The sequence below is a fragment of the Sprattus sprattus genome (assembly GCF_963457725.1).
Source record: "Sprattus sprattus genome assembly, chromosome: 18".
In the NCBI taxonomy this organism is placed as follows: Eukaryota; Metazoa; Chordata; class Actinopteri; order Clupeiformes; family Clupeidae; genus Sprattus; species Sprattus sprattus.
The window spans coordinates 4,643,328-4,658,327 of NC_137916.1; the positions used below are offsets into that span (position 1 = coordinate 4,643,328).

The following is a 15,000-nucleotide window of genomic DNA, read 5'->3' on the forward strand; positions in this document are numbered from 1 at the left end:
TCTCTCTCTCTCTCTCTCTCTCTCTCTCCCTCCTTCACTCCCTCTGTGTTGACTCTGTTCCTGGAGTATAGTGCAATACTGCTGAGTTTCAGATTGACATCTAAACAGACTGTCACTGAGTGTCCTCCAGTGAGCCCCCAGCTGTGCTCCATTAGACATGAACTCAAGGGCTGCCTGCCTGCCTGCCTGCCTGCCTGCATGCTCAGAAATGTGCTGAGGAATGTTGCTGTCTTCATCCTTTAGGCCCTCGACATCTAGCATAGACACGACTGGTGTGTGTGTGTGTGTGTGTGTGTGTGTGTGTGTGTGTGTGTAGAATGTGTGTGTTTGCGAGTGAGCGAGTCTCTGGTAACAGAAACCAGGGCTGGGAAAGTTCCCATAATCTGGGGCAGGTCGTGCAGGAAGTGGGAGAAGGTGGCGTTGATCAGGAGCAGTAATCCTGATTAGGCCCATCAAAGCCATTACTCCACGTCTGCAGATGATGAACGAAAGAGTGGCAGAGAGAGAGAGAGAGAGGTAGAGGGAGAGAGGGAGTGTGTCCGTGTCGTGCAGGACTCTTTGGACATCTGTAAAGCATTATTCAGCGGGGCCTGGCCTCCATAAATCCTGCTGCTGCCACCATTTTGGGAGCAGATGTGAGTGTGAACCTCACCCCCACCCCCAGACCAAGACCCCGCTCCTCCTCTGTCACATCACCGTATGGCCATAGGACACTAAAGGATGTTTGCTGATCTCCATATTGTTTCCTCAGTGTTTTTAAACAAGTTGACATACATACATTCCTCGCACACAAAGTGAGCTGCAGACTACACTGGGCATAATGGCCAGCGACAGGGTCAGGACATTTTGATCTATGGTGCTGACAGAGATCGACGAGTCTTACAAAGCTGCAAGAATATCCAAGAAATGCTAGTCCAGGTGCGGGAGTAAGAATAGAAGTCAGTTTGTAAAGGTCATTTGAGCATAGATGTGGCAACTATCGCAGGTGTGAGAAGAGTTGGAGACGGAGGAGGAGACGTTCATCTCACACACTCCTCCCGGAGCGGAGCGGAGACCAGGAGTCTGCTTGTCTGTTTGTCTGGACCTCGTGGAACAGTCTGGAAACTTCACTTTCACTCCCTGCCATTGCTATCGCGTGTCTCTTCTCTTCTCTCTGCCGTCAGAGAAATAATTAATTGTTGCAGACACACACACACACACACACACACACACACACATGCGGTGCCTTTCTTTCGAAGCCAGGAAGCTTAACTGTTGGCCGGGGGAAGTCACTTTGGCCCTTTTTTTTTCAGCTCTAACTCCGTGTGAGTTTTTATCGGAGGGTGGAAGTTTCAGCATTTCATTTAGTCAGGGAGTCTTTTCTTCTGCTCCCCCTCTCCCGGCGCCCAGATCTCTATTGACTTGGGCTGTGTTTTGTAGGCTGAAAATGTCTCCTTGCGTTTGATGCAGACAGAAGCGCTGCGCACTGCAGTCAGCCGAGCTGGGTCTGGACGGCGGCCGCGTTTGAACACATCGCACAGATCCCCAGAAAAAAGGGAGGAGAAATCCATTAAATCCATGAATGGATTTTCATCAAAAGAAGCGTTTTTCTCTCGCTCTCCTTCCCTCTCTCTTCCCATCACTCGCTCTGTCTCTCTCTCTCTCTGACTCTCTCCTTTTTGCCTGTGGAGGAGAGTTTGTGGATATAAAATAATGAGTAACAGAGCGTCAGAAGGGGGGAAAAAAGGAGAGAGAGAGATAAGATCATGCATTAGATTGTTCCAACCTCTGAGTTCTGAGACAAAAAGGCAAAAGGAGAATGGGGGTAGGAGAGGAGGGCGACTGGGGCTGTTGAGGGAGGGAGAGAGGGATGATGGTGTGTGTGTGTGTGTGTGTTCGGGGGGGGGGGGTGGGCCGGAAAAAAGAGACTTTATTTCAGTTCATCTGGTGACTACTGAGCTGTTTTATCTGCAGGCTGCGTGAGCTGTCGCCTGTGCCCAATCTCCAACCTCCACAGAGGGGCCTCGGGAGCCTTGTTGTGCCAGATAAACCTGCCTCCTCCTCTGAGGCTGACGGGACCGACCGCCAGGCCACCGCCCACGCATCACCCACACACCCACCCGTGCAACTGCCTGTGAAGCACACCCTCTCTCTCTCTATATCCCTCTCTCTCTATCCCTCTCTCTCTCTCTCTCTCTCTGCAGACTAAGGTGAATTAGGGCTTTTCAAAAGCTGCCGAGAGACCTGTGTAGTAGACTGCAACCACCTTTTCTACTTTTTTGCCAACGTTTGCCCTTTTTGCAGGAAAGTTTGCTCGAGTTACATGCCAGACGTCTGATCAAGCTAATCCCATCTCAATATAAACAGGGATAACCTGACTCAAATGGATATTTCATCCGATTTCGAGTTTGCTACTCCGAGTCTTTGCTACACTTCCTACTTTGTGTTTGATAACTAAAGAAAATCAACAGATGAATTACCTTCTCTATTTTTTATTAGAGAAAAAGCTTTTCCTTGTCACAATTTTGACTTTCTATGAACAATCCAATAATCGATGCAGCTTGCATTTCAACATAAAATGGATGTGTAAAAAAATAAATAATAATAATTATTACAAAATCGATTATGAACTTTTCTGAATCGAGACAGAATCGTTTTAGAGAGAATTGAGAAAAATCGAATAATCGATTTCCCCCCCCCCATCCCTAGTTGGCTTGGCCTTGCACAGTACATGCACTTTTATGAAATCTAAGCAGTTTAAGTAGACGTGGGAGCGTATCCATCTGGACCATTATAATGTATGTGTGTCTGTGGGAGAGGAAGCACAAATGTCACCACACTGTGTCTTTGCCACACTGACACGAAAGACAGGGGCAGCTTTGAAAGCATCATGTTAATAGCAGTGTAAATGCCTCATTTCCATGTCTCGCTGAAGGAGAGGGGGCAGAGTGGGAGGAAAGATGGCTAGGAGGATAGGATAGTGCGCTTCTTTCATTTTTCTCCCTCTGCAGCACAGTGGAATGTTCTGTACATAGATGCGTAGCCAGAGCACTGATAGGCTGATGGTTTTAAAGCAAGGTCTGCAATGTAAAGGACTTGACAGCAGAGGTCACATGACAGACACACACTCCCCACTGTTCTACAGGCTCATTAGGACACCTGCACGTGTGCCATCCTAACGGATGAATAACTGATGGAGAGTGATAAACAGCTGGTCTGAGGAGCCAGACGCCAAGCTTTGGGGCCTAATCTCCATTCTGAACTCAGACCCCCCTTTTTGCACGAGACCAACTGGACAAGGTCATTGAGTCAGGGCGCAGGCTCTGGCCAGGGAAGCAGCCTTGAAGGTTCTGAGCGTGGCTCTGGTGGGAGATGAATGCCACCGGCCTGTTTTTCTCATTGAAACTCGCCTGCCAAAGTAGACTAAAGGACCCTGATAATGTGCTTCTAATAGGGTTTACACTTTAGTTTAGTTTAGTTTAATATAAACATGGGGTCAGTCTTCACTTGACTTCTGGAGCTGAAGCAGTCAGCAGCCAGTGTTTATTGCCTATTAGCAGCACGTGGAATGGCTTGGCAGTTGTGCCGCATTGATGTTGACCTAATTTCCCAACTCTTGGAAGTGCATGAGCTAGCGCTAGCACCCAAGGTAGCGAGGAGCTTTGGGTGGTGGGGGCGGGCGCTGATGCGAGTGGGTGGATGCCAAAGACTCCCAGTGTGCTGCAGGCGGGTGGGTTGGTGGGTGGGGGGGATCCTGATCGATGCTTGGGTGCTTTTTTCTTCTTTTCTGACTGATTTGACGACATCAGAGGGAGCCTCCACCGTGAGCGTGACAGTCAGCAGTGCTGGAGGCCAGAGAGGTAGATGGGAGCCAGGGCCCCGTGAACTACACCGCACAACACCACACTGCACCACACCACACCGCACCGTACCACACTACATGCACTGCACCACACTGCGCCACACCACACAGCACCGCATCACACCACACCACACCACAACGCACTGCAGCCACCGCACCACAGCACAACGCACTGCAGCCACCGCACCACACCACAACACACCACACCACACTACACAAGCCACTCTCATGTGGCCTCTGTGACTGGTCCCCTGCCATCACTTCTGCACTCATTATCTTTCTCTCTCTCTCTCTCTCTCTCTCTCTCTCTCTCTGTCCTTCAGTCTCACATGCACCCTCTCTTATACTGTCTCTCTTTCATACTCTCTCTTGCTCTCTTACTCTCAATCTCCTTCGCTTGCTCGCTCGCTCTCTTCCTCTATCCAGCAAAACCCTTGGGCCAGCCGTGAGCTGTACATTCACACACATGCGCTCACACACACACACACACACACACACACACACACATGAAAGGGAACATGCATCATCAAAGGAGGCGCCCTCTCTGCTCTTGTGCCGGGCCCAGTGCAGGCCTTGTGATGAGGCCCAGAGTCAGGGGTTCCATCAGCATCAGAGAGAGGGACCAAAGCACAGACCTTGGCTACTTCTCAGATTGTTTCAATCTGCAGACCATATGAGTGGATTCTCTCTGTTTTTTCTCCCCTTTGCTCTCTCTCTTCCCCCCTTCCACTTTTCTCTGTTTATCCCTGCCCCTTACATCCTCAAACACACACACAGACGAATCATTTGTTTTTGCAGATCTTTTTTGTATTATCTTCTCCAGTTCTCTCACGGTCGTTAATTAGGTTATTTTACATGCAGAATGGCAATTATGACAAGTTTGCAAGTTTGTCTCAGTTTGTTTGCATGGTGAGGTTGCATTGTGGCACCATTGTTCCAACCTGATTTTTAGCTGATGTGCTCTGCTATCACCATGGTAACAAGGCATAAAGCCCACATCTGATGTAATCATTTAATTGTTTTCCTTACTCAGCTGTGACAAGACAAGAGACAGCACAGGGGCATTAGACAAGAGACAGACACAGGTGCATAAGACAAGAGACCGACACAGGGGCATAAGACAAGAGACAGACACAGGTGCATAAGACAAAGACGACACAGGGGCATAAGACAAGAGACAGCACAGGGGCATAAGACAAGAGACAGACACAGGTGCATAAGACAAAGACGACACAGGGGCATAAGACAAGAGACGGACACATGGGCAAGAGACAAACACAGGGGAGGGTGAGAGAGGGAGAAAGAGAAGTTCTCGTATAACTGAAAGATGGCAATATGCAGGGACGTGCACAGGAATGTTGAAGGGCAGTTGCTCTGTCCTAGAGAATATTTTTTTCACCGCCGCTGCCACGCCCCCTCCATGTAATCCCAAATTTTCAAAATATAATTTTAGACTGTCACCTACCGCGAATGCCACGCCCCCTCCTTGTAATCTCAAATTTTCAGAATGTCATTTTAAACTGTCACTTACCGCCCCGCCATGTAATCGCAAATATTATTATTATAAAATATTTCCTTAGGAGGGGCAACTTAGTTCCATCCTTTCGGTTCTCCTTTCGCCTGCCTAAAGCTGAGCTCTGAGCTCTGTGCTGTACTGACAGCTGATCTACTTAGGAGCTTTGGCCCATGGTGCACACGAGTCAGTTGGATGCTCACTTTGAAATGAACCGAATTTAACAAGTTTGTGCTATTGTTTTTATTTCAGCAGTTTGCATGACACTTTGAGGAAGATGAAGTAGGGCTGGGCGATATATATTTTTTTTCATATCATTTGATTATTAGAGATAGTTTTTCAAGATCTGTTTTTAAAGTAAAGGCCACGATTCTCATTCAATACACTTTTTGTAAAATTCAGCGAATTCCTCCTCATAGTTGTCTGTTTAGTGCTTGCCTTGTAACACCCACCAACGTAATAACTTCCCACCAACGTAATAACCCTGCCAACGTAATAAAAAAGTGTGCATTTCAGACGTAATAGCCCGGCCAACGTAATAATTTCCTGCCAACGTAATAATTCTTGCCTCCTGCCAATGTAATACACAGCTTCCTGCCAGCGTAATACTTATTACGTTGGTAGGAAATGATTACGTTGGTGGGAAGTGTAACACCCACCAACGTAATAACTTCCCACCAACGTAAAAATCCTGCCAACGTTATAAAAAAAAGTGTGCATTTCAGATGTTATGGTCCGGCCAAGCTTGAGAAGTCTTATATTTTGTTACATTTTGTCCCACCAATGTAATACATTTGATCATTTGCTTAATAGATTCCACTGGGTAGTAAGTTTGTATTTGTATTGAAGGGGCAAAGACATGTCAGGATTCTCATCTCTTATCTGACACATTTAACCGTACAGATATATGCCTCTTTTCCACTGTTTTCTGGTAGGCCTTCGATTGTGCAGGCAAAATGAGCGTTTGTGCACAAACCGTCTTTAATATGGCCTATTTAACTTTGTGACCTTAATTGACCATAGGCTACTCAGCACCCCCTCAACATCCAAATTACTCGAAAATGGTTGGAATCGTTTGTGCTTCGTTTGTGCACGATTGTGCAGGCAAAATGAACGTTTGTGCACAAACCGTTTTTATATAATTTAACTTTTAATTTTTTGGAAGTAGGTGACGCAGCACCCCGTCAACATCCAAATGACTCAAAAATGCTTGGAATTGTTTGTGCATGTGTGTGTGGGTAAAATTAATGTTTGTGCACAAACCATTTGTATGTCACTTTGTTTGTTTTTTTATCATTTTATTTATGTTAAGTCCTAAAAGTTAAATATCTTAAAGACGGTTTGTGCACAAACGCTCATTTTGCCTGCACAATCGTGCACAAACGACGCACAAACAAATCAAAATACTTTTATTCATTAACTGGGCCCTGTTTCTCGACAGGTTAGTTGCTAACTAAGTAGCAACTTAGTAAGTTGCCAATGGGAAATTGCATTGCAACCAAGTAAGTTGCTAACTTAGTTAGCAACTAACCTGTCGAGAAACAGGGCCCTGAATTAGGGTTGCATTTGCATGTAGACTTTGTTGCCATCTAAGTTAACTTTGTTGCCATCACTATTTCTTTGTATTATTGTTCAAAACTGTATAGTTAAATGTGTCAGACAAGAGATGAGAATGTCATTGGGAACAAAGTCTTCAATACAAATAAGAGCTTACTGCCCAGTGGAATCTATAAAGCAAATGATCAAATTTATTACATTGGTGGGACAAAATGTAACAAAATGTAAGACTTCTCAAGCTTGGTCAAGCTATTACCTCTGAAATGCACACGTTTTTATTATGTTGGCAGGGTTATTACGTTGGTGGGAAGTTATTACATTGGTGGGTGTTACACTTCCCACCAACGTAATAATTTCCAGCCAATGTAATACTTATTACGTTGGCAGGAAGCTGTGTATTACGTTGGCAGGAGGCAAGAATTATTACGTTGGCAGGAAATTATTATGTTGGCCGGGCTATTACGTCTAAAAAGCACACTTTTTTATTACGTTGGCAGGGTTATTACGTTGGTGGGAAGTTATTACGTTGGTGGGTGTTACACTTCCCACCAACGTAATAATTTCCTGCCAATGTAATACTTATTACGTTGGCAGGAAGCTGTGTATTACGTTGGCAGGAGGCAAGAATTATTACGTTGGCAGGAAATGATTACGTTGGCCGGGCTATTACGTCTAAAATGCACACTTTTTTATTACGTTGGCAGGGTTATTACGTTGGTGGGAAGTTATTACGTTGGTGGGTGTTACATTGCCTTGCGCTCAAGTCTGGTGTTTGTACACAGCCCTGGCTCTGTGAATGGGAAACAAACTTAGTGGCTCAGACCCAGCCGTAAACAATCCCAGCCAATCAGCACAGTGCTTTAAGACTGCTATCTCCACTGGTAAGGCTATATCTTTTAATTTAGTGGGCGGGAATGGTTGAATTCAACGACTTATCTATAAAAAAAAAACAGGTTTGGATGTTTTATCATGTTGTGTTGCAATGAAGTACCCCTCCAGTCCATTGTAGATTGGATATGGGCTATTTCTTGACAGCGGAGGCAGGACCTAACTGACAACACACTGCATGAAATGTGGGATTTACGACAGTCTTCGACCCTGTGTATTGCCGTAGAATTCCACATTGGTGTGAAAGCCCCCCCACCCCTTCCCCTTGGCCAGGCCTAGGTTTTGTTATGTTAATTGAATTGACCTGGATTGAAAACAACTTCCCCTAACTAACCCTAACCCTAACCCTACCCCAGAGGAGGGAGGAATGATAAACAGGTACTTGGTCGCACCGGCGAGCTAGATCCTTACCAGCAAAGGTGGCTAAGCGGTTAGAAACAGCACCATTAGGTACACAGTACCATTAACCTGGAGAGCGCAGGTCCGGATCTCACGAAGCTCGCGTAAGATTTCAAAATCTACCTGAAAAGACACAGGTTAGATATTTACGAGTGGCAAACATGTCCCAAGTTGCGAAATGACTATCTCAATATCAGAGTAAGCCCGACTCTGTATAATTACATGCCAAAAGTGAATCTCAAGAACATTACAGAGAGGAAGCTCCGGAATAGAGTGGAACAGCCTCTAAAGTACATTGCAACCCTCGAACTCTGGAAATGAAAGGCATGGCAAAGCAAGAATCGCGATATCCCCGAAATCAAAACCCTAAAGACAGAACTCTGAAAACGGAAGGCGAATCAAGAAATGTGATAACCCCGGCGCAAAACCCTAAAGACAGAATATTAATTAAATTATTATCGTGTACATTTTAATTTCGTTTTTATGGGGCAATAGCTGTAAATGGGAGGGGATACGTTTTGTCAGTTGAAAGCTGACCTATAGACAGAATCTCATTCCGTCTCATCACAAGACGTTTTAATTCAATTCCTTGTCGTTTTCAACCAATGGCTGCAGCAGGGTGTGTGTGGCTAGACTGCTGACAGTCAATATGCTAATAAGAGCATTTCGCACCTCTTTCAGCGGGAGATGAGAATGCTAAACACATCGGCCCCCCTCCCCTCGCAGGTTCCTTTCCGGGAAATTCCGTTGGTATGCGGCAGACGGATATTTCGGGGGAATGTCCACGATCAGCCAGGAATGGTGATCATTCGCGGCTGTATCACAGCGTATACGGGCCCGATAATCTTGCTTTTCGTGCAGTGACAGGTTAGGGTGGAAGATCCAAGAGGTGGAAGCTGTTGAGATAATCAAATCCGATCCGTGTAGAAAGAGTGTTGTGTAAAGAAGTCAATTTAGCTGAACCGTTACATAGACATCTAAATAGATCCAAACAGTGATCCTGTCCAGACATGAAAAATTGCCTCATTATTTGAATTGAATAACGGATCTACTGCGGCTATAGCTGAAATCATTGAAGAGACATGCCTGCTCCAGGCGCTATTTGCAATTAGTTTTATATGGCATGGCGTTCATCAGCCTATATCTATGAATGGAGCCACTTCAGGACAGAATGGGACTGAACAAGATGAATGACTCATGTCCTCATGATAGCATTAAGTCCCTCAGATGAGTCCTCTGGTTATGATCTCACACCTAGCTTGAGGATTTAATAAGCTTAAAATAACGAGGTCCAATAAATCTGTGATCTTCTAAGATTCTGAGCTCTATAGCTGGTGCCCCATGCCCAACTCCTTTCTAATGACACATTTTTATTATTTCTGCATCACATTATTTTACACATAATAAGTGCCACTACATATTTATAGCTCATGTTTTAACAAAAAGGAAGTGACATAGAACATGGTGTTGTTGTTTTATTATAATTATTTGTATTACTTTATTATTTTGGGGGGTTTGGACAGTGTGGAATAGAGTTTGGACTGAGAGTGGCCGTGGGGAACAGAGTTAAAGTGATCAGCAGGGAGCAGCTAGGCAGTCCCTGGCCACTCTGTCAGCTATCACTTTGCCTGGAGCTCAGAGCCTGCAGCCTAGATTGGTGACACACTAGAAGTTTTCACTCTCTGAAAACTTCTGTTTGTGTGTGTGTGTGTGTGTGTGTAGCTGGGTTTTCCTCTTCTGCCAGGAGATGGTGTTGGCTGTCGTTGTTGTTGTTGTTGTTGTTCTTATCACTCCTGTGTGTATTTTCCCCCCTCAACATCATCTTTCTGCTAACTTATTAATTTCTGTCAACTGGTTTTACTGACATTCAGAGATACCCCAAATCCCATTATTTTTGGTCATGGATTACGCAAAGCAAAACAGTGGGAGAAATGATCAAAGAGGTTCCCCGATCACCTCTGAGTGGCGGGCTAGGGGTAGGAGGGTAGGGGGTCTGTTTGGGGGGGGGGGGGGTTGCTTAATAGCATAAAATCTGATTTAGAGCAGCCAGGCGTGTGGATGTAGACTGATACTACTATGAGGAGATGAAAGGGAAAATGGGAGCCTTTTTTTTTTCCTTTTTCTTTTTTTCTGCATTTGAAGCTCTGATTGGTTTATTTACTGAACGTGATTCTCTCTCTGTCTGTCTCGCTCTGTCTGTCTCTCTCTCTCTCTCTCTCAGCTCTCTCTCTCTCTCTCTTCGTCCCTCTTACTCCTAGACACAAATACTCTTTCTGTCTTTGAATATGACACTTTCAGCAGAAGACCCTCCCCCTTTCATCTTGAAAAGACAATCAGTGAAGCAGGGGTGAAGGATATCCCTCCCAAATCACTACACCACTTCCCAAGACTCTGTCTGTCCATTTTTAAACACTATGGCCAGACTGCTTGTGGAATGTCCAAGAACAAGAAGAGAAAAGCTTCCACACTTCAAAGACAAAAACGTCCTCAGATGTTTGAGATAATCCTCCAGTGGAAACCTATAAGGGACTTCAGCCCCCCCCCCCAGGGCCACCACAGACCCAGAGCTCTAGCGTTCTGAAACCCCCACAGGGAGCCCAGAGACCCAGAGCAACAGTGTTCTGAAACTCCCTAGACTCTCCAGGGCTTCAGGATTAGGCCCAAACAGTGGTATGGTTTCAGTAGCTGATCATTGTGGTTGTTTTGCAGTAAGCAATATGTTCTAAATATTCACTGCCACTGATCACCTACTGAAGAGACGCCCCTGTGCCATGTTGGCGCTGGTGCCCGTTGGTGGTGCCCGCGGAGCTACAGCCCAGAGGATGTTTTGCTGGGTGAGGTGGGGTGTGGAGTAGTGTGGTGGGGTTGGGCAGCTTTGGGTCATCAGCCAGTTAATCTCAGCACCAGATGGTGATGGCAGCCAGGGGGCCTCACTCCCTCCCCTAAATAAAAGCAGCTCTTTTAGGGGCTTTTTTTCTGCAGCTCTGGCTTTCTTTTCATCTCATATTGATTCTGTAAGCTCCCCTCCTCTTTGTTGCTGCCGACCATGTCTCTCCCCCCCACCCACCACCCCTCTTTCGTTTTCTCTCTCTCTTTCAAGTCCGCCCCTTCTCTCCATCTCTCTCTCACCCTACCTCCATCCCTCCCTCCCTCTCTCCCTTCATCCTCTATTTCTCTCACTTGTCAGACGGCTACAGATGCACGCAGCGGCGCTCTGCTTCTTAAGACATCACGCCACCCTTGGCCCTCACCCACTGATGCCCATAAAGCCAAGTTCATGGGCCTTAAAATCCTCTGGCAAATGCATTCATGGCCCTGGCCAGCAGCCTCTACTCTCCCTCCATCCCTCTATAATCTCAGGCCTCATAGCAATTGTGTTTGAAAGACAGAGAAAACTTAGGGAGACACTTGTGTTCTGATGAGCATCCCATGTTTTATATGCATCTTCTACTCAGCTTAATTAATAAGTGCCGTAGCCAGCTGTTAGTTGTAGACTGACTAAACTAGACTAAATGAAGGAATCTTCCCCTTCTGGGTTATATATACCACTGCGTCTCAGTGAACACTACTGTGGATTTGCACAAGTGGCAAACCGGTTTGTAGACCACAGGTGATCCCGTACATTTAATGAAAGGACTGTTCCACTGAGAGGCCGATAATACGGAATGGGTAACAGGCGTACTCATTATGTCCACATTATAGAAACGGGCAAAGGTATTCCCTGACGTCCACTTAGCTGCCTGGCACACATCGTGTACAGAGCTCTATTCCATATGGCCCTCAATGCTGCCATGAGGGCCTTTACATTGTGACACAAGTGACATTTACTGATAGTGCCATTAAACCGCCGACACGTTTCACCTAGGTCCAGCCAGGAAAAGAGCTTTTTTTAAGACCACCTTTAAACTGATGTCTTCCAGGGTCTCAAAAGGCACACTGGTAAGGGCATCCAAAACTAAGGCCAAATTCCAAGGAAGAACTCGGCCTGTGAAGAAACGGCCTGTGAGCGCCCTTGAGAAAGCGAGAAGCTTCAGAATTGGATTCAGAGGCTACATGGTGACATGCAGTTCCACCCAACATGGCATGCAGAAATGGCTGCTAAAGACACTTGGAGTGTAGAAGCAAAACGCCCTTGATCAAACAAGTATTGCAAATCGCCCAAATCGTTTCAACAGAACGGGTAGACGAGTCCTGGTTCTGAGAAGCACACCACTAAGCCAACACTCACCACTTTAGCAAGTAGAGGGACTGTGTTGACATTGACCTTTCTCTCAAACTCGAAATAGTTTCCACAACTGTTGGAGATAAAAAATCCGTTAATTAACGTTTCTGTTCAGGGGCCAGGCTGCCAGCATCCAGTTCTCGAGGGACTTGATGCCACATTGGTCACCCTGCTGGAGACAGCGGGTCTCTGCACATCCCGCCATCCCCATCCACTACAATAAAAGGCCCAACACGGGGCAACAAGTCTCACCATATGTTTATCTTTGCAAACTTTGTCCAGCACTAACTGGAGAAGTGTGAGATAGGGAAAAGCATATAACAGCATGCAAGGCCCCAGGGTGGGTTAAACAACGGGGGTTTGTCGTTCATAATCGAAAACCAAAGCTGGCAAAGAGAGTTGTCCCTCGACGCGAAGCACTCCAAAGCTGTTGCACAACCTGGGGGTGCACACACCTGCCTGTGGCGCTAAGATGCCCTCCAGCAGCCTGTTCCAGTCCTTCTTGGGATGTGCCTGCTGCTACAAAAAAAAAAAAAAAAAAAAAACATTTTTGTTCCGCTGTCATGTGTAGTGGCCCCAGTGGTACAGCTGCATCCTCAGTAGCTTTTGAGCTTATGCTAAATTACGTTACACAAGAGTGAATGTTAGTCAATGTGAATGTTGACAGGCACATGCTCATTGTTCTTGAGGAGCAGAGAGCACTTGCCCCAATTGACCTTCTACAACCTGCCGTAGGTGGGATAGAGTGACGGTCTGGTGATGATCCACAACCACTGCTGAGTCTCCTAGCACTAGCCAGTGTGGACTGATGGCAATGCTGCTGAGTCTCCTAGCACTAGCCGGTGTGGACTGATGGTAATGCTGCTGAGTCTCCTAGCACTAGCCGGTGCCGACTGATGGTAATGCTGCTGACTCTCCTAGCACTAGCCAGTGTGGACTGATGGCAATGGTGCGCCAACTGTCGGAGCAGCTGATTGGTTTCTGCCGGCTAGCATGGCACAGGAGCCAGGTCATGGAGGCGTTCAGTTCCTCAGGGCTGCAGAGTCCTTCTGAGCCACTCTGAACTTCTCTCTCAGGGCCCCCACTGCCGTGCTCAGCCACTGGGGCATCCTGCAGAGGCACCTTCTCCTTGTCAGGCAGCTGGGCCACATTGAGCAACATCGCATGGCTACCACAAACACCATAGCTCTGTCCTGGGCTAGCACTGTGCATTTAGTTCTGCTTGAGCTGCGCTCCAAAGAAGCCTCCTTCCAGCCTAGATTGAGACGTTAGATGGGGTTAGGCCAGGAGAGGTCCCACCACCTCCTGTAGCTCTGCGGTGAGCAGCGCCATCTTCACGCCTCTTGGCTTACTGTCCTTCTCAGGGGAGAACCCCAGCAGTGTCGTCCTGTTCACCCAGGCTGTCCTCAGGGGATAACCGCAGCAGTGTCGTCCTGTTCACCCAGGCTGTCCTGTCCTTCTCAGGGGAGAACCCCAGCAGTGTCGTCCTGTTCACCCAGGCTGTCATGTCTTTCTCAGGGGATAACCGCAGCAGTGTTGTTCTGTTCACCCAGGCTGTCCTCAGGGGAGAACCCCAGCAGTGCCGTCCTGTTCACCCAGGCTGTCCTCAGGGGATAACCGCAGCAGTGCCGTCCTGTTCACCCAGGCTGTCCTCAGGGGAGAACCACAGCAGTTCCGTCCTGTTCACCCAGGCTGGAGAACCCCAGCAGTGTCGTCCTGTTCACCCAGGCTGTCATGTCCTTCTCAGGGGATAACCGCAGCAGTGTTGTTCTGTTCACCCAGGCTGTCCTCAGGGGATAACCGCAGCAGTGTTGTCCTGTTCACCCAGGCTGTCCTCAGGGGAGAACCACAGCAGTGTCGTCTTGTTCACCCAGGCTGTCCTGGTCAGAAGCATGAAGTGAGAGGAGATCCTCACTTGAAACTGACTGTAGAAGCTTGAAATGTCCTTGTATGTGAGCCAGACCTTCACGAGCCAAGAGTTTGTGCTTTTTAATAGTTGCATAAAAGTCTTTGAAAGGAGTTTGAGAAATCTTCCCCGGCTTAATGCAGGGTTTTATAAGCCTTATTTACATTCAGTGTCATTCGTTTAGCAGACGCTTTTAATCCTGAGTCTTACCAGAACAGTACATCTCAGGAGTTGATATGTTCACTCCAGGGGGTTGAATTCATGACCTCAGTGTGGCTACTGCCATGATGAATCATCTAAGATACAGGCAGTACAACTCGTCTCTCTGTTCCCAGTTTTTGTGAGAGTACTGTCTGAAAAGCAGACTTTTAATCAGGTTAGTGGGGCCTCTATGGCAACAGAAATTAAGGTGAATGATTTCTGGTCTTCAATGCAAGAATATTCTATCCCTTTTTAGGTTTATTTAATTCTTAGATTAGTCCAAAGACTTTCTCAAGAATGGTGACCTGTGGCTTTACTTACCTGAGGCAAAGATGTAAAAGATTAGAACACACACAGGCTTTGTACAAACTTTGAGCTGTGCTCTTAACACCTTCAGCTACATTGTAATTCCCCAATCTGTCATCAGTGCTGGTAGGCCTGGCTCTCAGACCTCAACAACATGGACTTGCCCC

General features: G+C 46.8%; 1 protein-coding gene across 1 annotated transcript in view; it reads left to right on the forward strand.

The window, feature by feature from the left end:
* Positions 1-15,000, forward strand: part of cep112 (centrosomal protein 112) — a gene marked incomplete at its 3' end in the record, with an annotated part of 140,830 nt that overhangs the window by 88,746 nt on the left and 37,084 nt on the right. The gene's annotated exons all lie outside the window — the stretch shown is intronic.